The 27,076-nt window shown below is 40.5% G+C and overlaps 1 protein-coding gene and 1 long non-coding RNA gene across 5 annotated transcripts in view; both read right to left on the bottom strand.

Moving 5' to 3' along the window:
* Positions 1-27,076, bottom strand: part of LOC134226680 (transcription factor AP-2-epsilon) — a 223,895-nt gene that overhangs the window by 171,883 nt on the left and 24,936 nt on the right. The window lies entirely within an intron of this gene.
* On the bottom strand, positions 7,793-8,398 carry LOC134223806 (uncharacterized). The gene is made up of 4 exons (XR_009982727.1): positions 8,192-8,398; positions 8,062-8,135; positions 7,902-8,004; positions 7,793-7,844 (listed from the first exon to the last, which is right to left on the bottom strand). It is a non-coding gene; the product is annotated as an uncharacterized LOC134223806 (long non-coding RNA).

The following is a 27,076-nucleotide window of genomic DNA, read 5'->3' on the forward strand; positions in this document are numbered from 1 at the left end:
AAAAAACCCAAATTCATGTAAAACTCAAAATATTGTAAAGGCATCTGGGACCGGCAACCAAATGAATGATTCCATTACACTTTCTTTCCATTACATCATTTCAAGGGTGGAAGTGTGCTATACACGCATCGACCCAAAACATCTTTCCTCGTAAATCAGCACTAGCAATAAAATGCATATTATGTTTTGTTACAACCGAATAGGTCAGGTCCGCATGAGCGCGAACGATGGCCTCGGTGCAACATGCGTAAGCAGTTTGCATCGAGGCACTCGAGTGCGCCACATGTTTTGCTGATTGGCTAAGGATCAAGTTTCAACCCAAAAGCTATAACCGAAATATTGTCACCGCCGTCCCAGGCGTCTATCCCTTTCTAGCACAGTATGTAAATTGTAACCGATTGATTGGAAAATTAAATAAAAAGGAACCCAGGTTCCAAACCCAGAACATTCTGGTTCTGACCACAAGACTATGTGTTTCAATGCATTTCGATACATACCGAAACTACTTTAGCAATCTGAATTTCAGACACTGCTAACCATAGGCTATGTTAGCGAGAAGTGAGAAATGAGGAGTGAGAAGAGAGACGTCTCACTTCTTACTCCCCATTTCTCTCTTCTCACTGTGAAAAGTGAGTAGTGCGAAGGGGGTAGTGAGCTTCTCACTTTTTACAGTGACAAGAGAAAAATGAAGAGTGAGAAGTGAGACGTCTCTCTTCTCATTCCTAATTTTTCACTTTTCAAATGAACTATTCGGTCAAATGACCCTTTCGGCCTAATGACCCTTTCGGCCAAATGACCCATTCGTCCAAACGACCCTTTCGTCCAAATGACCCTTTCGGCCAAATGACTTTCGTCCATATGGATTTCGGCCTAATGGTCTGTTCGGCCTAGTGGCCAGAGTGTAAAATAATCGAAAAATTTTAGTGAAGTCAATTTTTCTTCATTTGTCAGTTCACTTCCGACACATTCATAGTCGGCTCTGGACAGTCAATATTCAGTTGAATATTAGTCATTGAATATTTATGCACACTTTACAAATTGATAAATTGAACACGTTTCAAATGAGTAAAGTGATTTATCATACAGGACTGAATCCGATTTGCATCTGCGAGGCACTTTCAGCGGTAAACATCAACATAAACAATGATAATTATGTTTTTTTCTGCACATAGTAAACACATTCAGTGACAGTCGAATGAACGAGTTTGTGGAGTAGTCGTCTGACTATGTCATTCTATGTTTTGAATATTCATGCGATGTTTGTCAAAATTCGGACCGAAGTTGCTTCATGAAGATGAATATTTTAAGCTCTGCTAGTGGCATTCGGCCAAATGACCCTTCCCCATCACAGAATCTCAAATTGCATCAAAACTGAACATTTCCCCAATAATATGCATGACCACCGTCAGGCGACCATCGAGTTAATTCCTCATTGCGCCTATTATACCACACCCTTCAACCCGCTGAAGAAATACATGCCAAACCAGTTCAGACAGATCAGAGCCTTGCGCATGATCTGACCGAGCAAAGACAATCCATCGCGCACGTATAATAAAAACCCTTTACGCGAGGAAACTCATTAAAATATTGAGCTTTTCTGCAAAAGCGTTCGAACCATTCCAATCGAACGGTTTGATTCCGATGGGTGCGTTTGTCCGGGATGCATCAATGGGCTTAGAGAGCTGATGTTCAACCACTCTTGGGTAACTTAAGAAGCGGAGAAGTGAACGCGGAATCGAGAGGGGCTCCTGTCGTGTAGCTCGAAAAGAGTTATAGTTCCCATATGATTTATGCGTTCGTTGCGATGGTCGGTGGTGCTACGGTGGACGATGACTACAGCGACGGCCAGAGATGGAATATAAACAATCAAACTTAAATTTACGAGTTCATTTAGATTTTTTCGGGCTGGGTATTTTTCATGGGTTTCGGCGTAATCGTTCAATTAGTTGTTCGGTGCGTAGGACTTCTTCGACTGGCTGAAGGTAGTTATGAATTATGAAGCGGGTAGGGGCCTTTTTGGCTGATAAATGAACCAGTTTAGTACGAGTTATTCATATTGTTTATTATTTCTTTAACTTACTTCAGACAAGGGTAAGAGTGTTCTGCTGCTTATTATAATTTTCCCCAGTAAACAAATGCCTCTCTACTTTATACCGTCTACATGAATTTTCTTTTGAACAACTGTAAGTTCAACTAATTGTAATGTCTTCGAAAATATGCCGCAATTATATTCGAACAAATAACTGTGTAACTATTTCAATCAAATCTTCAAATCGTAATAATTCGGCCAAATTGGTGCCAATAATGAAGACAACTAGCGATACTCCTGCTTCAATAATAATACCCCGCCAACAGACAATAAAAAATTTACCACTAAATCGAGAACGAATCGACATACATAATGACTGTAAAAAATGCCAAAATGCAAGATACCTCACTGTTGGAATTTCAGGAATTATAATTCCAGGCTTGCATATCGTCCCGCCGAATTTTCTCTCGATTTTTTCCTGTTCTACCTTGGAAGACCAGGAACGGGGGAAAAAACCTGTCTCACAAGCTGTAATTTTCAGCTAACATATTAGTTCAGGGCTACCGAAGTTACACTTCTTTCATGTGTGGATGTGCAGCATCAAGCAGTCAGTAGCGGGCTACGTTATGATGGCTCTTCTGCTTGATGCATCATGCTGAGGACTCATAATTGCGCCCCACTGATAACGAACGTGCGTTGCAATGTTTAACAGCAGCCGACTTGAATGGAAAAGTGGAAAAGAACTTGAACCGAGCTCGCACGGGCTCAAGCCGCGATCACCATCATCGTCCGGCCAGGTCATAATCCTTCCCACTGCACTACTGGCTGGCTGGGGGTAGACAATCCGCGAGCACGAGCCCCAGCAATCGTTCCGCGAAGGTTGTTAGGTTCGACGTGGTATGATTATGCTATCAACATCCAGCCAGGCAGCGTGCAACAGAAGCAACTTTAACGAAGCGTCTTGCCCTCAGTGGTCATAAATGAGGCTCGGGAAGTATTGACTTCTGACTGCTGGGGCCAGGGAACATGCTTTATTTGTAAGTCCAGTGAAGATCGCGCGTTGTGCGTTCGGTTTAAAAAGCGTAATTTACCCGGCCCCTTGGTGGGCCGGCAATGGGTCAAAAGTAATAATGCACTTCACTTGACTCGGGATTTGCCGGGGCTGTGTGTTGTACCTACTCTGCACGGAGGGCAGATACGATAATTGCGGGAAATCAATCTAAATAAGGCAGTTATTTTCGTGTGCGCGCGGATCGATTATCAGATTTTACTGCATCGTGTGCTAAGCGGCACCATTATGTTCTGGCAGAGGGATCGTTGATTTGAGCTGAGGTTCACCTTGCCAGGGAGGTGGTTCCGATAATAACAATTTGCGGTAACACATCATAATTTTCATGTGAAGATTTTTATTATCTATTAAAGTGTTGTTCTTTTCAATTAAAAACTTTATTTGTGCAATCTTTTGGTGTTTTTGGTATGACCTTTGAATGTTGATTCAAGGTTTGAAAGCATATAAAGCATCATACTATGAAATTACTGTTCGAAAAATGCCGGACTTTTTTCAATTTTGAAATGAAGAATGTGGAATGTCGAAATTTGGAATGAAATTTTATTTGAGAATTGTATTGGTTCATAAGACTCGAATTAAGCCGATACAAATATTTAAAATCTATTTTGTCTCCCCCCCACTGTTCGTATTCCTAACTGTTCACATGGCTTATAGCATCCTTCATCAGGGAAGCCGACCTACATTTTTATTCCAATAATGCTTGAATGTTTTTTTCATTGCGAATTCAAGCGCTATGTTCGTGAAACAAGTTGTATCAGAAAGATGACAAACGACAAAAAGAAAATTGAACGAAAACTGCAACAAAAACCATAATTTATAATTCGGCTTCACTGCAAATCTGGATGGTACTAAATAGAATCAATTACCTATTGCTTGTCGAACTAGAGCCTGAATAGCCTTTTGTATCTGAGCCAATCATTGAAGATTGTAGTTACATTTGTTCCGGATCTTATATTGTATGTATTGTTATTATTAGGAATCAAAACTGAAAATAAATTAAGTTACGGTAAGAAAATTATTTTGAGCTTTTTAGTGGAATGTTTTCACCTGTCATAAGACGAGTTTATACAATCCCATTGGATTCCATCACTTAATTGTATCTTGACAGATACGTATTTCGACCTCAACAGTAAGGCCGTCTTCAGTGTCTCGTACTTAACTCGACTTGTATAAACTCGTCTTATGACAGGTAAGTTACGGTATTTTTTTGATACATATTATATTTTGGGCCTCGAATTCGTAGGGGAGTAGTTAAAAACATCTGCTGTAAAATTTAAAGCGAAAGGAGAATAATATGCCCTAGCTAAACAAAAACTACTTTAATGTTTTAGCTGTAACGATTTTCATGAGTATTTAGCAGCACTTGAACAACATAGCTAGTTAATGGAATCTTTAAATTGTAGAAAATCTCAATAATATTGATAATATTCACATTTCAAAAAAAAATATATGTTGTTGCCGGAAAATTCATGAGGCAAAACGCTTTTTAGCTGGCACCTCTTAGGGAACAACGCACCAAGCGTCAGTGAATCAGCATTCTGGATTGGACGGTGCATGGAGACGCGTAGTATATTGTAGGCTAGTTCTACTAGGGCATTTTTCCTCGCTGATATGTTAGATGTTTCTTCAAAATGTGAAAAGACGCTCTCTCTCAGTCTATTATTTTGACACTTTTTTCGCGCAACCTACATAATTTTAGGTCCAGTTTTGATATCGCTAGGCTGACCAGATCATTTCGGTAAAAAAACGGGACAAACGCACTTGCAAAACGGGAAAATCTGCGGAGAATAATAACAAGAATATCAACAAGGAAGGAATATCAATAAAATATAGTAATATGGTTAGCGCATGTGATGTCAAAACTAATCAATTCACAGTCCTTTTTGATCGAAATTGATTTAAATGACGCTAGAAATAGCCTCACACCCCGGAAATCTTGTCATTTGCGTCCAAAAAGGCGGGACTCATGCAATTTCTTTGCGAAAAGTAAAACAAACCCTGGCTATTTGTAATTACTCCGGATTGTATTTTAAATCGGGCTGAAATCCTAATTTCCTACAATGGAGTCCCATTGATCCCGCACACACATATGGAAGACAAGCTCCTGATCTGTAAACTAGCCTTAAATTTCGGGAGGATCGAAATCCGAACAAATTTTCCCTCGGTTTAAAACTGCTTTCAGATGATTTATAAATAATTTTCAATGTCGTTTAAGCAGGAATAAGCAGAAAAAAGTCACTGAAATGAAAGTGTATGAAAAAATCTCCCGTTGTCAACTATTGTCATTAACTGTTAAAAACCTTAAGAAAAGTCGATCCATGCAAAATCTGGAACAGCATAGAGCATTCTTTTAAAAGCAACACTAATAAAATAACAGACTTGTTTGATGGGTTTCGTCAATTTTCTTTGTATTTGGTTTTAGATTCCTGCCTAAAATATTAAATTTGTTTGAATAATATTTTGGAGCTCTTTTGAGACTCGGGACAAAATGAGGATTTTTTAGATCACGGCGGGACAGCCTAATTTTCTAAAAAACTAAGTTCTGTCCCGTTAAATGGTCAGCCTAGTTATCGCCATCTCAAACACGGTAAATATAGAGTAATACCCAAAAAGCGTTGTCCTACTTCGTTTAAGGCGATTAGACCAAATGCCATTTGTCTATGTTCAGAAATTCAATTCTAGGGTGAATATCCCCGATTCTTTTTTTTATTTTGGCTTCCTTTCTCCTTAATTTTTTTTTATTTATTTTATTTTTTCTTCCACTTTACGATTTCCTTTTCTTTATTCGTTCTTTAATCCTTCTTCTTTTTCATTTCTTGTGGCCGAATACGACATTTGGCCGAATAATACATTTGGCCAAATAGGTTATTTTGCCAATCAGATCAGATATAACTGAATAGGTCATTTGACCGAACATGTCATTTTTTCGAACAGGACATTTGGCCGAATGGGTCATTTGAAAAGCGAGAAATGAGGTGTGGAAAGTGAGACGTCTCACTTCTCAACACTTATTTCCCACTTTTCACTGTGAAAAGTGAGTAGTGTGAAGTGAGAAATGAGACGTTATACTACCCTCGTCTCATATTGAGAAGTAAGAAGTGAGGAGTGAGAAGTAAAACGTCTCAATTGTCACTTTTGATTTCTAACATCCCGCTTTAAAAAGTGAGAAGTGAGTAGTGAGACGTCTCACTTCTCACTTCGCACTACTCACTTTTCACAGTGCGAACTCACTTAAGATGATCTGTTTGGCAAAAAAAAAACATTTTTGGCCACATGTCTTATACGGCCAAATGTTCTGCTCTCCCAAATGTCATATGCAGCCAAATGTCCTATTCGGCCAGATGTCGTTTTCGGCCAAATGTCCTATTCGGCTAAATGACCAATTCGGCCGGAAGACCCGTTTGGTCTAATGACCTTTTCGGCCAAATAACCTATTGGCCCAAATGACCTATTGGCCCAAATGACCTATTCGGCCGGATGACCCGTTCAGCATAATGACTTTCGGATGGATGGGTTTTAGCCAAATATTTTGTTCGGCCTAGTGGCATTCGGCCAAAGGGGCTTAGGCCAAACGACCCTTCCCTCCGCCGTCATTAAATATTTTGCTTTTTTGAAGGATTTAATTTTGTTTAAAGTCCAACAGGGTCTCTAGAAGTTTCCGTTTGCGAAAACTGCATCAGCTTTCATATTTGTTTCTTCCGTTGCTGAATGAACTTCCTCACATCCACTGAATTCCTCCAATCATTTCATTCATGTATCTTGTGGATTATTTTATCAAATTTTATTGAAAAATGTATTGACTAATTATCCATCTGACTAAATTACCTATTACCGACCCATTATGCTGAAATTAACTTCCGACATTCGACTAAATTACCATTCGACTAAATTTCCATTCGACCAAATGTCCCTTCTACCAAATTGTTATTAAAACGAAAAACGTCTCACTTCTCCCTTTTTATATACCAAACGACTCAGTTCGACAAATTGAAGTCATGTCTGTGTGAGTATGTTTGCGCAAAAACTCTAGCTCACTTTTGTTGCACTTATCCTCAACAGATTTACTCGCAACAGGTTACATACGACGCGGAACTTTGCTCCATTATTTCCAATCGAAAATTGATCAGATCGGACTATGGGCTTAGAAGTTATGACCAAAACATTATTTTTATACCAAAATCTCGTAAGAAGTCTAGCTCATTTTTCTTACACTTATCCTTAACCGATCCACTCGCAATAGGTTGCATTAGACGCGGTCGCTTGCCCCTTTGTTTCCTATTGAGAATTTGCCAGATCTGATCTATGGGCTTAGAAGTTATGGTCCAAAAACGTTTTTTAAACAAAAAACAGTTATTGTTTTCTGTGTAAAATAAGCCAGATCGGATTATGGGCTCAGAAGTTACGACCAAAATGCATTTTTTTAATTTTTTCCCCTCAAAATTTTTCTTCATTTATGTGCATCGATTTATTGCAACAAGTTGCAATCGATTTTTAAGTGCTATCGATAAGTATAGATTGAAGAATTTCTATGTTTCCTTAGCAAAGGAATGTTCCATAAAGGAGTGTCATACCAACTTCAATATTCTTGGAAATTTACTGGGCCAAATGCTAAATGCCAAATGCCCTGGTCAGCAAAATGACATGTACGGTTAAATGATCTATTCAGCCATATGATCTGTTTGGCAAAATAACCTTGTTCGGATAGAAACCAGTTTTTTAAGCAGTCCTTTTTGGTAGCAGCTAAAACTAAACATTTATATTTTTTATTTTAGGAAACTCAATTTCATATTTTAAGTAACTTACAACATTTGGTTCTACACTCCCCTTTCACACAACAACAGTTTCCTTAGAATGAATCCTTTTCCTGCACACTTCCTCGGCCTTGTTTGCTGGCATAAACTCGTTCCTGTGTACAATACCATTATTAGATTCTCGCATTTCATTTATCATATTATTTCCTTACAGCTAATAGTTCAGAATAATAATTATTTTCTATTGCAGGTCTCAGTCTTCCCGAGCAATTGTAGCACTGGCAACCTTAAATACAATTTCAATTATAAATCAATTTATCTACAAGCACTTAATCTTTTTACTTTGTTCCGAAAATATGCTCCAGTTTATGTTACGCTTCACTTCCTAACTCCTATTAATTTAAAAATTCACCGAAACTAGCACTAATAATTTTCACTATCTCAATATAATTTGTTTGTTTACTTTTTCATTCAATAGCTACCATCTACATCATCTTCTCTTTCGAAGTGCAACAACAAACGATACAAGTGGGCACAAACAAACAGGTATGCCACTAGTATCTTCGTCCTACGTGCTAGTGTAGGTAGGCACACTGGGCCACTTGCGGTGTTAACAAACCTATTTGGCCAAATGACCTATTCGGCTGGATGACCCGTTTGGCCAAATGACCTTTTCGGCCAATTGACTCAATGGGCCGGATAACCCGTTTGGCCAAATGACCTTTTCGGGAAAATGACCTACTCAGCCAAATCATCTATTTGGCCGGACGACCCGTTCGTTCAAATGACTTTTGGTTGGATTAGTTTTGGCTTAATGGTTTGTTCGGCCTAATGGGTGTAGGACAAACGACCCTGCGCCCATCGTCACTTAATATTTTGCTTTATTTTCGTAGGTTTTATTTTTTCAAGTCCAACAAAGTCTCTAGAATTTTCCGTTTGCGAAAACTGCTCATAAGTTTTCATATTCGTTTCTCCCTTTGCTGATTGAACTCTCTCACATCCACTGAATTCCAATCAGTTCATTCATGTGGATTATTTAAACAAATTTAATCAAACAATCTCTTGACTAATTATCCATCTGACTAAATTACCTGTTACAGACCTGTTATGCTGAAATTAACTTTCGACATTCGACTAAATTTCCATTCGACCAAATGTCCCTTCGACCAAATGTCATTCAACTAAACGTTATTCGGAGAAATGTAATTCGACGAACTGTCCCAATGCCAGATTCACGCACTTCTTCAACTGGTGAACGCAATAAACTTGAGAGGTAAATCACTTTGACTCGGATTTTTAGCAGCCCCTTGAACAGGAAGGGTGCGCAAGATTTTTTTTTTCTTTGTTCGGAAAAACAGATTATTTTAATGGATTTGCTTATTTTCTTACATTAAATGAACGGATATAACAATAACACTATTTTAGCATTCATTTAAATTCAGAGCCACCAACAGTGGAGAAAATCCTATTTATTGCGGCTACTTGCTGCGCCGGAAAAATACCTTTCCTAAGAGGGAAATCCACGACAAATCAATTGGTGATTTTTTCATTCGCCGGAAATTAGTTTTACCCCATTTATCTCTTTAAATTATATTTTTTTCTATGGCAGCTACAATTTAAAATCAAATGCGGTTGACCATATCTATGTTTTTCATGCTAGTTTAGTAGAAAATTCGACTGGTATGAATTCCGGCCTTGTATCACGACTAGAAGTGACCATTTTTCCTCATTTACCTTCGAAATTTTTTTTTTATGGCAGTTGCAATTTAAAATCGATTGTGGATAATTATTTCTATGTTTTTAATGCTAATTTGAAAGAAAATACAATTGTTATAAATTTCTGCTTTGAATCACGACTGGGAGTGGTCATTTTGCCCCATTTGCTTCTTAAAATCTATTGCGGCTAGCTAATTCTATATTTTCTGATGCCAAAGGTAGCCTCATACCTCAGGAAAATATTCCGCTCTTCTCAATAGTTCAAATGGAAATAGTTAGACGCAATCGATTTAATATCGTAGCCGTCCTAGAAAAAATGTTTTTAAGAGGCAAATGGGGCAAAACACCCACCTGCAGTCATGATCCAAGGCCGGAATATGTAACAACCGTATTTTCTTACAAATTAACATTAGAAAACATAATACCTAGCCGCAATTGATTTCAAATCGTGGCTGTCATACAAACATGTATTTTTTGTTGTTGAAAATGGGGCATAATAGCCATTTTCAGTCACTATCCAAGGTTGGAATATATATCGATGGAGTTCCTACTGAATTTGCATGAAGAATCATAGAAATAATTAGCCGCAATCGATTTTAAGTCTAAGCGATCATATGATAAATTGGCTTAGTGGCAGTCCAAGGCCGGATTATATACAATTTATACCATTCGTATTTTCTACTAAATATGCATCAGAAACACAGAAATCGTTAGTCGAAATCGATTTTAAATTGTAGCTGTCATAGTTATTAGTTATTTTCCAAGGCCGGATTTTATACAATTCGTATTTTCGACTGACTAATCATCAGAAAACATAGAAATAGTCAGCCGCAATTGATTTTAAATTGTAGCTGTCATAGAAAAAATACGATTTTAGGAGTAAATGGGGTCAACGTACACTTCCAGTCATGGTATAAAGTCGGAATAAATACCACTCGTATTTTCTACTTATAGCATCAGAAAACATAGACATAGTTAGCCACCATCGATTTTAAGTTGTAGCTGTCATAGAAAAAATATAATAAACGGGGTTAAACCGACCAGTTTTAATAATTTTTGGCGAATGTAAATAGCACCATTCGATTTGTCGTGGATTTTACCTTTAGGAAAGGTATTTTTCCGGCGCAGCAAGTAGCCGCAATAGATAGGTACCTTTTTGGATCGGATTTTCCCCGCTGTGCAACGCTAGACGAAGTGAGAAAAGCTGTCCGAGAGCTGAAGAACGGCAAGTCCGCTGGAAAGGATGGAATCCTGGCCTAGCTTCTTATAGTTGAGAGTGACCGGCTGAACGAAAAAATCCACCAAGTGATTGAAATGTTTTGGGAGGGTGAAAGAATTCCTTCGAACTGGCTTGATGGCCTCAAATGCCCTATCTGCAAGAAGGGCACAGACTCGATTGTGCTAATTATCGAGATATAACACTCCTCAATACCATCTTCAAGGTAATGTCCCGAATTCTATTTATCAGACTGCGTCCGTTTGCGGAGACATTTGTCGGCGAATATCAAAGCTGTTTTCGAGAAGGACGATCACCAACAAACCAGATGTTTTCTCTGTGATAAACCCTCGATAAACTCCAGGTATACAACTTACGGACTCGTCATCTGCTTGTGGACTTCAAGCCAGCGTACGTCTCAGTGAAACGGAACGAACTGTGGCATAAAATGCTGGATAATGGCTTTCCGGCAAAGCTTGTTAGGCTGTTTCGTGCGACGCTGGATGGATCCAGATAAAGCGTCAGAATATCTTGTGAGACATCCGATTCGAGGGTGACCTTAGATAGATTTAAGCAGGGCGATGCGCTCTCTAATATGCTATTCAATATAGCACTGGAAGGTGCAATTCAAAGATACGTTCTTCAGTTCACATTCTTCAACAGTTCTTTAACAGAAGTTTGGAGAACAAGTCCCATCAGTACGATTCATCAGAACCATAATACCGGATTGGGATAACGCTGGTAGTCAAGGTAATGCAACTTCTCTCAATAGTAATGATGCGTCAATTTGACAAAGCTAAATCAAATGGGGCATATACCACAATAGATCTAACAAATGGTCGCAGTGATTGAAATACCCAACAAGGAAAAAAAGGTCCGTTGTTCAAAGGAACGAAACCATCATCAACAAGTCGTGTTCCTTAGTTTTGCGGATGCTATCAACATTATTGATGTAAATCTCAGACAATATGCCCTAGCTAAACAAACACTGCTTTATTGTCTTGTTTGTAACGCTATTCATGGGTATTTCAAGGGTTATACAAGCTAGTTGATGCCATTCAAAAATTGTCAAAAATCTCAATCATATTGATAATATTCACATTTCAAAAAAGTGGTGATATTCTGATGTCGGAAAACTCATGAGGCAAAACGCCTATTAGCTGGCAGCTCCCATTAAGGAACAAAGCACCACGCGTCGGCGAATCAGCATTCTGGTATTGTAGGGTGCTGTCAATACGATACACCGCGCGGCTGTTGTAATGTTTCCAAAAGCGCATTTGCACAAGATTCCACGCGGCGTTTCCCATTCGAAAGGAACAACCGCACCCTAGGAAACGCCGCAATGTTATTTCCCCATAAGAATCGAGTATACGGGCAGCAAAAAGCGCGGTGCGTCGTTTCTTTTGGGGAGCGCCGCGTGTACTTTTGGGCAAATGCGTTAATATGGATAGTGCGTGGAGACGCAAGCACATTGTAGGTTAGTGCCACTAGGGCGTTTTGCCTCGCCAAAATGTTAGATGTTTCTTCAAATTGTGGAAATTTTCGGTTTTTCCGACCTTCGCATACACTATTTTGAAACTTTTTTCGCCCAACCTACATAATTTTAGATCTAGTTTTGTTACGGACATCTTAATGACGGTAAATATGGGGGAAACCACAAAACGCGTTTTACCTCGGGGGGAAGGGAGGTGGGGGGCCGTTTTGGGGCCTCTTTCCCTATGGGATGCGATTTAAGGATGTCGACGGATTCATATATCTTAGAACACTCGTTACATGTGATAATGACGTTAGCCACGAGGTGAAAAAACGTGTTGCGGCTGCAAGTAGGACTTTCGGTTTGCGTAGCCAGCTAAAATCTCGCAGCCTATAGACACGGACAAAACTAGCTCTGTACACACCGTTGATTCGTCCAGTACGGCCAAGAAGCTGGATGTTAAAAAATGCAGACTATCGAATTCTCGGAGTGTTTGAGCGGAAAATACTGCGGAAATTTTGCATTATTTGTAGAAATTTCACATTTTTTTTTATTACTCTGATTTCTTTATTGGCAATTTCCTATTTTTTAATGGATTTTTTTTTTATTTTAGGGGAGTATTCATTTTAGTCATTTGTAAATTCCTCAGACTTGTTTGGCTTTGCTAAGCTCACATCATCGAGCGTCGAGCGAGAACAATAACTTTGTATTTTGACTGTAGAAATAGAAAAAAAGTAAGAATTTTTCATTATTTGTTCCAATGTGGATGAGCACCCGTCTAGAGTACTGGAAAATGTTGATTCGATTCTCACCCGTAGATAATGATTTTTTTTCACATGTTTTCAATATTATTTTTCTCTAACAAAAGTTTTTGACCCTCACTATCGTTTTCTGTTTAGTAAAAGTAAGATAACTGACGATGATCTTGAAACTTTTGCAACTTTAACAACAATTCTAACTGAGTTAAAAAGGTTTAGTATTTTTAATTTGGGAAATTATTTAACTCTCTAATAAAGTTATATCATCGCTTCTTCATGAATATTCTCCCGGCATGATCACCACAATAACAATAACTTGTGCGCAATGACTTCATTCAACCATAGGACCGTGTAGGCGCTCATCCCTTCGATCGAATGTGTGGCGGCGCTGTCAACACGCACCGCTCAGCACGATGCCAACCTTAATCACAGCAGGAGGGTAGGGAATACTCCTTCCTCGGTCAGGTTTCAGCGCAACTCTCATTCATTCGAAGCAATCTTTCTTACACTCTTAAAAATAATGAAACGTACAGGTGACTGAAACGATGCTTGACATAATCATCTGATGACGTAACCAATAATCTAACTAAATTTTATGTCCATTTTGAGGTACTCTGCACAAACATTTTACCGCATCGAAAAAAAACTTATATTTACGGCATCAGTTGAAATTTACAGCATTTTATTCGATTTCATTGTCTCAAGCTGTGAAGTCATGTCAAGTAAGACGTAAATTCGCACGAATCTTGACCGCAGTAAAGCAGCATCTTCAACGTCCAGTTCAGTGCGAAAAATTTCCTCAGCAATAAAGAGCACGGTTTTTGCTAAATTATTCAATTCCAGATTTGTTCACATGAATCACGACTTGTATTCTCAATAATTCTTGTTGAATCTGAAGGGGCATCGTAATTACTCGGTCAACTAGTTTCGTTGTTCTTTTGGTGTATTTAGTTTTAGTGGTGATAGTCGATTGCATCGGAGCGTGGACTTTTTTTTATTGTGATCATATCAAAAGCAATGCAAAATGTATTCAAAGCTAGCAAAAATGTAAGTCATGATTTCTGGAACCTATTCAGGACATAATAGGTATCATGCATTTGTTCCGATTCCAACAGGTCCCAATTGATACCAGGATGCTGTTCTCACGGAAACGTATAAATGAAAATTCGCCTGCTGAATAATCAACGGTGTTGCAGGTAAGTTCATGTGTAACATCAAATCACCGACCGAATGAAAGTTTTAAACAAAAATATCGTTTCCTCGCAGAAATTGAACCGTTTGAAACACATCGAATAAGGAAACAATCTGCCGCAAGCAACCGCTAGCGAGAAAATCCAACAATTCCAAACGATTTGTAGCAGTCGGAATCAACGTAGCGGGTATAAAAAAATTTGTGTGCAGAATAATGAGTGCTATTTATCTGACATTATAAAACATAATATTAAATCACAACATTGTTTCATCAAACTGACTAGCAGGAAAGAAACTCCCAAACGCACACGCACACTCGCTGTTGAAAACATGTCCTCCGTAATGTACTAAATTTAATTCACACGTCCGTCATGACGTAAAAATAAGTAAGACTTATTTTTACATCATGACGTGTATTTTTTTGGGTCCTCAAAGTCCTGTAATTTTAAGAACAGACGTATACCTACGTTCACTGGGCCGCTCCTTTTATGTGCATCCAATACCATGTAGATTTACATGAATATTTTGAAGTGTGTACCTCACTTATTTCTATGCCGCAAACACGTCCACATGTACATTTGCTTCGATCGAACGATCGGAGAGGGAAAGGCCGCAACTGAAGTGCGGTTACAGAACCCGCTCGTGTGGAAACCGCAAGACACCAAACCCGTGCGCACACCTTTCAACCTCAACTCGTTAGGCTGAGGTTCGACTTTCCAGTAATAAGTATTTACGAGGAGATACTTCATTAATGAAACATACTGGAGATTTGGACTTGAACGAAGAAGAATGAAATCAACCTAGTTCTTTTAACAAATAATGGGTTATGATTACGGCGAGCTAACTTCTCGAAATCACAGAAAACAGACATCTAGGCTAGACAAAATTTCATTTGAAAGCATAACAATAACTCCTCCTTGAATTCCTTGCACAAATTTCATTTTCAAGTTGATTGTCTATTCTCTGTGCTAAAAACATTCCATTGTATGCGACTTAATGGGTGTCTTAGAAGCGATTTTGCGTAAAGCTTCACGGTTCTAGCCGCCCAACCGCTAATGCTATTTTAATGCTACATTTCACCGCTCTCCTTTAGCCAATGTGTACCTTTGTACATACAATGAAAGCAACCACAATTCCCCAGTGCCGATCATCTTTTCAGAGCACCTTGGAGCGCCATCATCGCAGCCGTACTGGCACTAGTTCAACCTCCTAATGACATAATTATGGCTTTAACAAATAATACAAACTAATTCGCAGATCGTTCACTCGCTCTCTGCTTGTCACTGTGGAGTGGACAATCGTTGTTTGAAACCGACAGACCATTCGATTTGGTACGATTTTTTGTCCGAGTCCATTCCAGGAGAGTTCACGAAAACCGCAAAACCCTAGGATGATTGATGGAGGCAGATGTGTGCTGGTTGGATTCATGCTGGTTGATGTTTGCAAGGTGCACACTGGGCGCGTGCGATCCAGTCTACTAGTCCAGCTTCGGGGCATTGCCCCCGTGATTTACATTGGACTTTAAAAGTTAATTTCAAGTTGATGTAGATGAGCTTTGATCTTTAGAGATAAAGTGCAACGCACAACTTAATTAGACCCTTCACAACACGACTGAAGCTTTGCCTTCTAATTATTCAACGAATCTTGTTGGAACGGATTATTTAGAAGCATCTTAAATGTTTAACCTAACTAAACTGATTAAACTGAGAACTAATAAAATATTTCGATCTGCTGATGGATGAGACTGTTTCAATCATGCGTAATAATCTTTTCGAGAAAAACGTTAGAAATGCTGTGGATAATCTGCTATTATGAATGAATGAACTCTATCCTGAAGTATGGTTTCCTATCCTATAATTAGTGATCTGTGATACCAACCACAAAAACACACCGACGAAGACTCATCATCCCACCGAAGCGTCAGCTCCGTGGTGGTGAGAATGGATTTAATGTTTTTATAAATGCCGACGGTGTTGATCTGTGTAATTTGTGCCGGCCGTCGTCGTCGTCCCGTCGTTGGCTGTTGTGCGGTGGCGAGATCCTAGACGAGACAAATTTCCACTCGAATTAGTGGCGAACGCCTCTCAATCCTCATCCATCTGCGATTACTAGAACTCTCTTTTTTTGTTGTTCACTCACTTTGTTTTGGTTTCCATATCGGGACCGTAAAAACGCTCAAGATTGATTATTAGTTTGTGGGAATGATTGACAACAGGAAATGAGCTTTATCGTGGCGGAGTGGGAGCAGAAGCCTCCACAGTTGTACGGGGTTTATGAAGTTATTAACCTGCGTTGCTCTTCCACCGACGACGGGAACCTCTTGGCTTGGCGCAACATCGACGTCGGCTGCAGGAGTTGCCCCTGATCAACCTCTGTGCTGGCTGATGGAGGCTCGAGTGTTTTTTTTAACATAAGCCTGTGCCGACATACATTTGTCCGAAGCGTAGTTAGGATTTTAGTTAAGATTTAAAACAATAATCTTTTAATAAATACTACACTCAAAAATGTTTTAACGTCGCTTATTGAGGAGACGTAAAAAGGAATACAACGTAAACAAATGTTTTTGCTCAAGTATCTTGTTCTTTCGAGACTTTTGAGTATTGAACATAATTCCGATGTATAAAACCTATGTCAACATCGCATGTTCCAGGTCATCTAAGATTTAAGAGATCTAAGACTAAAGGCTTTCAAGGCAGCGTTTGCGTTCGATTAGAATAGATTAGATTTAGCGCGTTTTGGGTAATCCAAATTTTTAAATCAATTTTTTTTCAATTTTTAGAATATTGTTATTCCAATGTTTACCCGTATAACTATTTTTTAAACTATTTATTTTTGAAACTATTATTATTTCGATTTCCGATATATTAGATAGAACATTTTAAAGATTTGGAACATTAATCAAAAAATTAGTTTTTTATTTAAATTAGGAGATATTTTTTAAATTTTAAATTTGAGAATTATGCAAGGAATTATGTAAGGGTCTGTTCACAAATTACGTAACGCAAAAATCCGAGTTTTTGACCCCCTCCCTCCCCCTCGTAACAAAAAGTAACATTTTTTGCACCCCTCCCTCCCCCATATAACGCGTAACTGAGAAAATTTTAAATACGTTTTTTTTCTTTCTCTGTGGGTTTTCGTATTTATTGAAAACTTTTATCATAGGAACGCACATGATTAAAACCAAGGATATCAAGAATACAGCTAGTAAAAACTAAAATATAATTTGCGACCATGACCATTCAAATTTTAGTTTATTTGGACTGTTCTGTCGAGAAATACGATATTCGCTTTGTTCTTTTACGCATAACTGTCCCGCTATGTGCTTGATTTAGGTAATGTCTAAAACGATAACGATAGACCAATAATTTATATAGACCAATAAAAATAAAATGCAATTGCTTAGAATGAAAATGCCTCGAAATTTAGCAACAATTATTCGAACAAAACTCGCTGTCTTTTAGGATTCCCAAAAAAAAAACATCAAAATAGCCTGCACTGATAAAAAGTAAAAAACTACAAAGACTAGCATGGGACAATTATGCGTAGTATGGTAGTGAAGAGGAAAGGTTGGTACGTATTCATCGTCGTTATTAAGACATATTAGCAATTACTTCAAACAGTGATTGAAAAAAAAAACCTTTAAGATAAACTTTTATTCGCGTTATGCGTAACATTTCCTAGTACCCACCCCCTCCCCCACCTTTTAGTGTAACAAAGTATAACGCAAGTTGGACCTCCTCCCTCCCCCCAAGAGCGTTACGTAATTTGTGAACAGACCCTAAATTAAAAATAATAAAAACACTCAAAATGAACCATGCTCTGAAATTTAGCTCAAAATTTGGATGTTCCGACAGTAATTATTCCATTCCAGACGTCAAATAATGTCCTGTAACACAAGCGTTAAGCGATAATTAACCCTATTCCAAAATGACTACTTTTCAACTAAATGTATTTCCAGCACGAGTTGGACGTATGGCAAGCCTCTTTGGAAAAATCTACCTTGGCAACGAGTTGCGCATACTATTTTATCAAAGACGAAAAATGGGCTTTAATGTGATAAATCAGGACCAAAATGGTTCAGACCGAACTAATAATATAGTCATTTAACTACTGTTCTCATGGTGGTCTTCCATTATAGCGCTCACATGTTTGTTAAAATGTATTTTATGCAAAGCAGACCGGATAGTCTGCATACCATATCGAACGACAGCGGCCAACGATGCATAAACTTTGCAGCCTCCCGCGGAATGATAGTCCGAAGCACTTTCTTCCCCCGCAAGAATATCCACAAGGCCACATGGAAATCACCTAATCAAGTAACAGAAAACCAAATCGACCACGTTCTAATCGACGGCAAATTCTTCTCCGAACGTACGCACTTATCGCAGTGCGAATATTGAATCCGACCACTACCTCGTCGCAGTATGTCTGCGCTCAAAACTCTCGACGGTGATCAACACGCGTCGGAGTCGTCCGCCGCGGCTTAACATTGGGCGGCTACAAGACGGTAGACTAGCCCAAGACTACGCGCAGCAGCTGGAAGTGGCACTCCCAACGGAAGAGCAGCTAGGCGCAGCATCTCTTGAAGATGGCTGGAGAGATATTCGATCCGCCATTGGAAGCACCGCAACCGCTGCACTAGGTACTGTGGCTCCTGATCAGAGAAACGACTGGTATGACGGCGAATGTGAGCAGTTAGTTGAGGAGAAGAATGCAGCATGGGCAAGATTGCTGCAACACCGCACGAGGGCGAACGAGGCACGATACAAACGGGCGCGGAACAGACAAAACTCGATTTTCCGGAGGAAAAAGCGCCAGCAGGAAGATCGAGACCATGAAGAGACGGAGGAACTGTACTGCACGAAAGTTCTATGAGAAGTTGAACCGTTCACGTAAGGGCCACGTGCCACAGCCCGATATGTGTAAGGACATAAACGGGAACCTTTTGACAAACGAGCGTGAGGTGATCCAAAGGTGGCGGCAGCACTACGAAGAGCACCTGAATGGCGATATGGCAGACGAAAATGGCGGTATGGTGATGGACCTGGGAGAACGCGCGCAGGACATAATTTTACCGGCTCCGGATCTCCAGGAAATCCAGGAGGAGATTGGCCGGCTGAAGAACAACAAAGCCCCTGCTGTTGACCAACTACCAGGAGAGCTGTTTAAACACGGTGGTGAGGCACTGGCTAGAGCGCTGCACTGGGTCATTACCAAGATCTGGGAGGAGGAAGTTTTGCCGCAGGAATGGATGGAAGGTGTCGTGTGTCCCATCTACAAGAAGGGCGATAAGCTGGATTGTAGCAACTACCGCGCAATCACATTGCTGAATGCCACCTACAAGGTACTCTCCCAAATTTTATGCCGTTGACTAGCACCAATTGCAAGGGAGTTCGTGGGCGGACGCTCCACCACGGACCAGGTGTTCGCCATTCACCAAGTACTGCAGAAATGCCGCGAATACAACGTTCCCACACATCATCTATTCATCGACTTCAAAGCCCTATATGATACAGTCGATCGGGACCAGCTATGGCAGCTAATGCACGAAAATGGATTTCCGGATAAACTGACACAGAATTTGTGTACTTGGGCTCACTGGTGACTGCCGAAAATGATACCAGCAGAGAAATTCGGAGACGCATAGTGGCTGGAAATCATACGTACTTTAAACTCTGCAAGACGCTCCGATTCGCCGCCGTACCAAACTAACAATCTACAAATCGCTCATTAGACCGGTAGTCCTCTACGGACACGAGACCTGGACGATGCTCGTGGAGGACCAACGCGCACTTCTACGCGCACATCTATGGTGGGGTGCAGATGGCGGATGGTACGTGGTGGAGACGAATGAACCACGAGTTGCATGAGCTGTTGAGAGAACCATCCATCTTTCACACTGCGAAAATCGGACGACTGCGGTGGGCTGGGCACGTAGCCAGAATGTCAGACAGTAACCCGGTTAAAATGGTTCTCGACAACGATCCGACGGGCACGAGAAGGAGAGGTGCGCAACGGGCAAGGTGGATCTGGAGTAGGCCACTACGGCCTTATTCTGAATACCTAAATAAATGAATAAAGAAAATGGCAGACCCCCTCTCCCATAAGTGCTTACGTAATTAGTGTACGACCCCTTAAACAGTCGGTGAGTAAATAAAGAGATTAAATTTATGAGGAATACTCAGAACGATTGCGCGATCAACCGAATTTATTTTGTTCTGCATTGTGCGGCATTGTGACACTTATTGGTGCGTGTTTGTGTTCCAGGAAGTGCGCAGAACGATCATGCGATGATTCGAAATAATTTGTTCTGCTTTATGCGGCGTATTTCCGCAAGGTACGTGAGGAGAATATTTATAATGCGCTTAGTTCACCTTTTCCGTCAAAAAATTTTATTCGCTCAATTGATTCTTTGGCTTATTGAAGGTCAACTTTCGCAAAGAACGCATATTTTTCGACGCCTCTAAGTATTTTTTAAATTTGACACAAAAATGCTGTTTTTTTTAAAATTGCCCCGATTTTGACCGAACATCGGGTGAATTTTTCAGACCGGTTCACACGAATAGCACTTTTTCGGTTTTTGTTTTCGATTTTGAAAATAGTTAGAGGCTTCAAAAAATATGGGTTCTTTGGGAAAATTGTCCTTAAATAAGCCAAAGAATCAACTGAGACAATAAAATTGGATACAATTTTTGACGGGAAAGGTCAATTACATCGCATAGTTTACCGAAGTGAATCCAGATAAAATATCTTCCTTTCGAAAGACAATCGTGGAGATGCAGAGATATAGTTGGTCTCTAGTAGTAACGAAAGTCGGACTAACAATCCTTCTCTTCCTAAATGGCTGTGGACGGCCCCGTATTGACTGAAAATATTTGAGCTTCCGAAACGTGTACATTGAGCATGGGTAGCTACCCCGAAGCCCCATTTATTTGGTTCTCTGATCATTTTTGAAAGTTCTAATCAATCATGGAGTAGCAACTACGTTTAGCGTACTGGGCTCGTTGGATCGAACCCCACCGAAGGAAGTGGTTACCTCCAATACACCGCAAATTGTCATTTGAGCGAACAGGCCATACTGCCGTGAATGTCGTTTTCTGAGCAAATCTAGACCAACATTAGAAATGGGCGTAACAGCCAAAATTTATTCCTTCTGATTATTTATCCACAATTAAATTTTTATATGTTTACGAAGAATCAGAAGGGATAAGTTTTGGCTGTTACGCCCTTTTCAAATGTTGGTCTAGAAATGATATGGCGAAGAAAAACTTTCGGACAAACAATACGAATTACAGAATATGGCATTACAGATTAGGCCGAATATGTTGTTTGATAAAAAAATCGATACAAAAACACAGAGCGTAGATCTCATTTTTTTTGTGATTTTAAAATTGTAAACCATTTTTATATGAGAGCTTATGTTCGACTCGGAAGTCAAAAAGCCCATTAGTTCTTTTTAGCCCTCTTAGTATATTCTCCTCACCTGTCATAAGGCTAGTTTAGTACTATCCCATTAAATTCCACCACGTCACGTTGTAATCTTTTCAGATACGTATTTCGACCTCAATTGTAAGGCCGTCTTCAGTATCCCGTTCTTGACTCGGCAAATCGAGTCAAGTACGAGACACTGAAGTTGGTCTTACAGTTGAGGTTGGAATACGTATCTGTAAAGTTACAACCAAGTGATGGAATAGTACTAAACATTTCTTATTATAGGTCGTTAATTCAAATTAATTAAATTACTACGGATATTCACGTCCAGGCTTAAAATGCTGGAATGTAGTATACCGGCCCAAGTAACTTCCCAATGAAATACTTGACAATGGATAATGCGTATGTGTTCTTAAATGGCAAAAAAACGTATTCAGGGGGCGTATGTACACATGGTCAGCGCCTTCTCAGTGACACTTCTGACTACCAAGCGCGTCAAAGCAACACCAACAACAACAATGAGGGCACTCAGTCGGAAATTTCAATTTCAATCGCCTCTACCTGGCACCACGTGCTTAGCCAGCCCCGTGACCCAGGGAATGGAACGGACCAACAGGTTCCATCCGTCTTGCTCGATTATATCACCGGGCCGCGCCGTCAGCTGGGCATGGACAAATTGACCGGCATTAATCAAGCTGTGGTTTATGGGTGATGTATTCTTTAAGGGACCGGTGAGTTTGACAAAGAGGAAGCCATTTGACCACTGACGGGCACTGTCTGACTGAATGACGAGTGACAACAACAAAGGTGACTTGAGCATGAGAAAGTCAGTCTTGCAGACTTAGGAGGCGGTGCAGAAATGTGCATCGAAAGCCATCCGCTGGCCAAGCTGAACATATGTGACAGGGCAGCGTGAGCGCATTAATGTAGGTATCATGCGGATCATTAAACGTACGGTCGGTGCATGGTGGTGAGGCAAAATACTGCTTAACTAGCTGTAGTAATTAGATGGCATTGCTTGTAATGACTACTTTGTGGGTTTTAGCGCACTCACGCCGGTTATTAATATTTAAAAGATATGCATGCATGCACTTAGTGGTACGCGGGCAGTTTTCAAGTCGGTATTGATTTCTCATTATGGGAAAGCATCTGATATAGCTTGTAAAACATTTATCGATAGTATGAGTTGATTATGGGATGAATACATTGCGGGCACACCTTGTCCGGTTGTGGAGCAATGTAATTGAAATGATTAATGATTTAATACTAAAGACATACATTGTAACAAAACGTCAAGGCTAATCCGAAGTTCTCGCTAATAAGCTGATTATGAATTTTAACAGCAGAAGCTTTTCGAAATTGGTTAAATTAGTTGCTTGAGCGAGTCTTATCATCGCATATCGTCCCCACATCACACACAATAATGCAATGTTTGTAACCGTCGCTCAGAGCCCATTCCTGACAGCTTTGCCCGTATAAATCCCAGCTCATACAAAAAGATGCACATCTCCGTGCCCCGGAGACTATGCTCCGAAATTCATGTAAACGGCGAGCAAATACCGCATCAAAATTTGCATGCCCGTACTTCTCTCTCCTCGAGTTTGGTATGGGGAAAGATTGTCGAGCGAGAGCCTTCCAAGCGGCAACCATCGAACCGGTTTCGTGCCAACGATGACGGCGACGACCATGATGAGCGTTTATGATTAGCGCTGCAGCATCTCAACTTGAGCTAAGGAATGCATCTTCTGAACACGATTCCATATATCAGACCGGGGTAGTCGTAAAAAATAGGTATGCTAATTTTCATGAAGTTTTTCGCAGCTCACATCATGCATCCAATGAAGAATTAGTGGCTAGTTTGGTGGATTTGGGAATTTAGGAGGAAAAAACGCTAGACATGAAGTCTAATCAACTGAAAGATTAGGGATTTGTTTTTTATTAACTTGGAAATTGAGGTGCATTGATTGATTCGTGAAGTGATCCCGTGGGAACTTTTCACAGAGCGATTTAGAACGTGGGAATTTTCGATAGCTAGATAAAGTTTCCCTCCAAGAGGTATTGACAGGTCCGTTGGAGTGATAAATATTATAATTATTATTATATTGAGTATTTGGCTTAATGGTTTTTCATGTCATTTATTAACCTCATAAACCAGTGGTAATTTCAATAACACGTTCACGCATTTACAATCTATGCCCATACTTTTTTCCTAACGTTTTGCCTCGTATACATTTACGTACGTATACGTTGCCCATACGTATACATTGCCCATACTTTTTTGCCTCGTATACATTTGCAACATTTTGCTAAGTCAATTTTATTTTCAACTAGTTGACCCGGCAGACGTTGTCCTGCATAGTAGGCGAAAATGCGCGTTGTGAACTGCCCATGCAAAATTTCCATACGAATCTTAATTTTAGTTTTTCACGATTTATTCAACTTTATTAATAATTTTCGCATGAGGAAACATCATATAAACTCGTCGGAAACTATAAAGAATGTAACAGCTGAAGGAATGAATAAAATCCATCCAGCCGTTTTCGAGTAATGTGGATACCAACAAAGACCATTTCATTTTTATTATATAGAAGATTTCTTTTAATGCCATTACTCCGATCGCTAGTATCCAGAACTGTTTCAATGTACATGTGATCAAGTGCCAATATCTCGATGTAGTAAAGGTCTCATCGACAGTATGGAGGTCGGATAACGGAATCGTTCAAAAAGGTATCTTATATTCTAATTTTCTTGCCCTCAGATACATTCAATCTATCGAAATAGTAGTCAATATTTTTCAGCCAAAAGATTAAACATTTCTGAAATTTTGACTGATGGTTTCACCTTATATAGCATCCAGATAAAGTAATTGAAAAACTGCGGGAAACAATCCGGACCGACGCCTATTTAAAGGAGTAAACACCATGAAGCAGGCTGGCGAGAAAGTTGGTAAGGTGAAGAAGAATGCAGACACAAGCATCGACGATCTTTATTGCCCAAAATCGCATATTTGTAACACTCGCATTTTTGTTCATTTTGTAAAAAGCATGTGAATCGATCAGAGAGCCCAATTTACTGCATCTAATCTCAAAACAGTAGAATAGGTTTTACTATCTTGCTTATCTGTGGTAAGCTGGAAATGATTGAGTAGGATAGGATTGACAAACGATTTACAAAATCAACCAAAATGCAAATGTTACAAATATGCGATCATGGGCAGTTTACGGCTAGATCAGAAACATCGAACGATATGGATACGAGTCTGTCCCTGCAAACTCTAAAGCGTGGTCGTGTTACAAGCGACTTCAGTGACAGCTGACAGCATGAAATCTTCAGATACTGCAAGGGTGGATCGACGCGTGATGCTGTCAAAAAGGGTAACAAGTAAGTGTTTCACTAAGGGCAGTCAGCCTTTCTTAATTAGATGGTACCTATATTAAGATCCCATTACTTATCCTCTTCGATAGTACACTCAATATCAACAACTACACAGGAAATGTGCTGGCTGATCTTCCCGAACGAGCACTAGTTGCTCCAGTCACAAAGCATAAACCCACCAATACACATCGCACTAAGCACCCTATAGGACTCAATTGTATCCCGATAACCCACAGCAACATCACAATCTTCGGGTAGCCGAAGATTGTGATGTTGCTGTGGGTTGATGTTGTTGTGGGAAGTGCGGAATTTACACCCCATCCAGAACTGACGGACAGCCTCCGACGACCGGATTCTGCTACTACACAGGATCTCATTCGGGCCCGACAATGGTTTTTTTGCACCCCTCCCTACTTGCTCAATCCTCTATGACAACCTTCAGGGCCGGATTTAGCCGGAAGGGGGCCCCAGGGCCGACAGCTTGTGGGGCCCCAAAATGTAAAAAAAAGGTTGGTTTTGGTATATAACACGGGGCCACGCACCAAGTCCGCCCCCCCCCCCTAAATCCTGCCCTGCAACTTTCATAAGCTTCCCGGACCTTCCGGATATCAACCATACTTCCAAGGATCCGTTGCTTATGCCAGCGGTGAAATAACACCTGTCTCTGATGGAGCTCTGGGGGGAGCACACCTCCCAACTCCAACGTGGTTTCTGCCCATTATCCTTTTTGTCACGTTGATTCCTAAATCTCCTTCAATTCTGAGTTCTAGAGCCTCCGTACCGATCAGCCGCCGGGACACGACCTTAGTTCTCCAATAGAACATCAACGGATTCCACAATAACTATAACGACCTCTGGAGCTGCTCGTTAGCCAGACCAACCCCATTGTGATCGCACTTCAGGAGGTACACCGCACCACATCCTCCATCATGGACCAGACCCTCGGTGCGGAATACCAATGGTTTACAAACAGGGCTCCAATGTGTACCAGTCAGTCGCCATGGAAGTGCTGGGAGAAGGTCCTTTCATCCGAATCGCAGAAGAAGCGGATATTCCGATAGTCGCCGTTGGACTGCAATGGCCTTTTGCGGTGACCGTAGTGTCTTTTTACCTTCGAAAGTTTTCCGATCCGCAAAACAAGCTTAGGAGGATCTATAAGAAGCTGCCGTCGCCGGTGATAATCCTCGGAAGTCGTTCGAACAACGTCAAAGGAAACATTTTTTTCAATCCGACCTGGTGGAATCAACCATAGATGTCTCGATAGCTTCGAACTCGATTGTGAATCGGCTGCTCTGGTCCACCGATGGGGACCCCAGAGGTAGCGATCACGCAGCGATCCTCGTGGCGCTTGACAGTCAACTCACGGAGGTGACCCGCAGATAGCGCTGGCTCTACGAGCAAGCCGACTGGGGTGACTTCCAAGACAAAAGTGAACGCGAACTAGACGAGAAGTCACCTTTTACGCTGATTGGTCCCAAAGATTTGCCCAAACTCAGGGGTGAAGAGCCATCCATTAGTGGAGTGACACCACAAAGAAAGCGGTTAAGTGTAGGCGCAAGGAAAAATCAAAGGGATGCCTAACACCAGACAGCCTCAAACAGCCACCAAACTATCCGTGAAGATAAATCCTGAGTCACCTTCTTAGATGGTATCAACAGCGAGTAGTCGACAACTGAGCTCTGGAGGCGCGTCAGCTGTATGCAGGGAAAAAGACGTTCCAACGGTATATCACTATCGATCAATGGCGTTGTCCTGCGTGATCCGGCCCTAGTAGCCGATGCATTGGCTGACCATTTCCAACCTCAGTCCTCATACGGGAAGTATCCATCGTTGCCTTGAGCAATGATATTAGCCCAAATATGTCCACCAAGTGTGTCTTAAGTCCAGGCATATGAGATGTTGTAAGATCTCCAAATTGTCCTAGAGCTTGTATCAAGTGGTCTACCGAACCAACCATGATTTCCATGATGTCCCAGGCCGCAATATCATTTATTTATGACCTCCTATTATTTGTCTTTCATTTGCTTCTCAAATCAAGGAATATGATGTGGAAGCCGTCATGGAAG

The sequence above is a fragment of the Armigeres subalbatus genome, chromosome 3 (assembly GCF_024139115.2).
Source record: "Armigeres subalbatus isolate Guangzhou_Male chromosome 3, GZ_Asu_2, whole genome shotgun sequence".
NCBI classification, from domain to species: Eukaryota; Metazoa; Arthropoda; class Insecta; order Diptera; family Culicidae; genus Armigeres; species Armigeres subalbatus.